This window comes from Microtus ochrogaster, linkage group LG8, assembly GCF_000317375.1.
Source record: "Microtus ochrogaster isolate Prairie Vole_2 linkage group LG8, MicOch1.0, whole genome shotgun sequence".
NCBI classification, from domain to species: domain Eukaryota; kingdom Metazoa; phylum Chordata; class Mammalia; order Rodentia; family Cricetidae; genus Microtus; species Microtus ochrogaster.
This window is the reverse complement of record NC_022033.1, coordinates 11900889-11903532: the sequence shown is the minus strand read 5'-3', so window position 1 is coordinate 11903532 and position 2644 is coordinate 11900889. Positions and strand designations below refer to the sequence as shown.

The 2644-nt window shown below is 51.9% G+C and overlaps 1 protein-coding gene across 1 annotated transcript in view; it reads right to left on the bottom strand.

The window, feature by feature from the left end:
* The window catches only part of Prex1 (phosphatidylinositol-3,4,5-trisphosphate dependent Rac exchange factor 1), a gene marked incomplete at its 5' end in the record, with an annotated part of 154738 nt that overhangs the window by 59225 nt on the left and 92869 nt on the right, over positions 1-2644 (bottom strand). The gene's annotated exons all lie outside the window — the stretch shown is intronic.

Genomic DNA, 2644 nt, shown 5'->3' with positions numbered 1-2644 from the left:
TACTTAAAGCGATGAACCATAATAAGTCCTTCCTCCCTTGAGCTGATTTCATCAGGTCTGACATTCCATGGACAAAAAAAAAACTAAGACATCCATTTTTTCAATCAATCACTCACTCACTCACTCATTCATTAATTTATTCTGTGGGTAACACCTGAGTGTCCTTGAAGTCAGAATCTGAATACACAAGAAAACAGAAATAAGACCACCCTAGCCCAATATAGAAGAGAGAGACAGAAAAGCGAAGACAGATCAAGTGTCTGTCATGACAGCCAGCAGTGAGTGAGAAACTCTGTGAGGAGCTGGAGTAGACATCAGGAAATGAGCTTCCGACTGGGAGGTCCGATACACTTAGGGAACGTGGCAGACAGAGCAGCTGCAAAGGGAATGAGGGTGGAAAGACACTGGGAAAGACAAGGAATGGTAGGTGACTGGGGGGCCGGGTGAGGGAACCACAAGACAGAACAGGGAGATGGGCAGGTGACAGAGGCAGCCATAGACACAATTGTTGCCCCAGCTTTCGTGGTGAAATGGGTAGGGGGAATATACCTCTTGGGGTACAAGTGTGGCTGAGTGGTAACCATTTGTCCAATGCGCTCAAGGCTCATCCTGGGTTTAATCGCCAGAACATGAAAGAAAAGTAAATAAATAGGCCTCTCCTTCAGAGTACAGAGTACAAAAAGCATCCAGCCATTTCTCCACCCAGGACCCAGCTGCCATCAGTTCGGCTCCTCCCCCCACACTCCCATCTCAGACACAGACAGGGGCCAGACCGTGTTTTCTAGAAACATGGCCTCATGTCATCTAAGCTAGCCTCAAGTTCACTATGTAGCCGAGGAACCTTAAACTCCTGATCCCCCTGCCTCTGCATCCTGAGAGCTGGGACTAAAGGCATGTACCACCATGCTCAATTTATACAGTGCTGAGGGCGGAAAGCTGGGCTTCCTGCATGTTAGGCCAACTGACCTCCAGCTGGTCTCAAACAAAAGGTTCCAGCCACTCGCTAGGTGTGGTATGTGAGACACGGAGGAGACTTACGGCCAGCAGTGGTGGGGACGATGCTGAGGTGGCGGTGCCTATGCCAGATCACAGCCTTTCTCAGTCAGTGCATGAGGACAATATCAGAGAAAGTTCCTAAACCAGACATCACCAGATGGCCCAGGCTCTGCCACCATGCAGGTCTCCATTCCCTGAATTCACCAGCAATGTCCCCTGGCTCTCCTGCACTGGATTCCAAAGTGGTTTTGCACGCTAACTAGCTAACATGCTTCCTTGAGCATCATCCCCTATGAACCTGTCACTAGAAAGCCAGTGATGACGAAAATAACACAGAACACCCCCAGAGTACCCTGGCTAAGCTTGAAAGACAGGTCCTAGACTGTCTAACAGAGGAGACTGTGGTAGCCCCAGCCATAGGGAGGAGGGGCTGGGATCTGAACTCGGACTGCCAGCTTCCTCACGGATAGGACAGCAAGGGATAAAGCAGGTACCAGTTGCACTCTGGTCTGGCCGGCAAAGAGTCAGGAGGCCAGAATGGCCAGCAGCTTGTTCACAGACAGCAGCTGGGTCCTGCTTGTTAAAGTCCAGTCCCTCCTCAGAGGGGTCCTCTACAGGGCAGCCAAGGCCCAGTCAAAAGGAGAAAAGGGTCGGTTCCCGTTCCCAGCTGACTGCCTTCACCTCTATTTCTGCCTGAGGTCAGCAATGAGGGTGGGAACAGAAACCAAGCACAAAGGCCAGACTGGTAACTGGCCCAAGCTGCAGGGGAAGTGTAGACTTTGGTGTCTAGAGTCACAGGGGAGCATTGGCTACACTCCAAGAAGCTCCAAGAACCAAGAGCCATCCCCATCCCAAGCCTCTGCACAGGCGGCTTCCTTGGGCCATCCAGCCAGGCTCTCAGGGGGCAACACCACACTGCGAAGAGCAGGCGGAGGGCAGTGGGGGAGAGCTGAGTGGCGGGACAGAAACCTGCAAGAGCAGCCTGTTCACTTCTAGCCTCACTGCGCACTCCTGGGGGCAGCCTTCTGAACAACGGTGCAGGACAGTCGCACATCCCTGTGCAAATCAAATCAGGCCACTTCCTCTACTGCACCAGAAACTAACCCAGAATGTACTGAACCCCAAATGGAAGAACAGAGACCATACAACCGAGAGAGAAGGATGCAAAAAGGAGCCCTGGTCACCTCAGGTCAGCCAATGTGTTCCCAGACACACTCACATGTAAATCAGCCTCACAAATGTGACACTCAGCTTCATCAAGTTCAAAGCCATCATGTACCAAGGACACCACTCAAGAGGGGGGAAGAAGAGTCAGTGGAGCCATTTCCAAACTAGACAGATGCCACAACCAAACAGCAAAAAGACAATCCAGGGCTTGGAAGAGGGCTCGGAAGAGGGCTGGGGTGGAGGGAGTTAAAGCATTTGCAAGCAGGAAGACCTGAGCTTGGATCCCCAGAGCCCACCTAAAAAGCCAGGTATGGTGGTGTGCACCTGTAAGCCCAGAGATGGTGAGATGGGAAGTGGAGATAGATAGACCACGGAAGCCTGCGAGCCAGCTAGCCCAGCCAATACAATGAAGACCAGCGAGAGAGCCTATCTCACAAGATGGAAGGTACCCAAACACAGACACCCAAGGTCATCTTTTGAC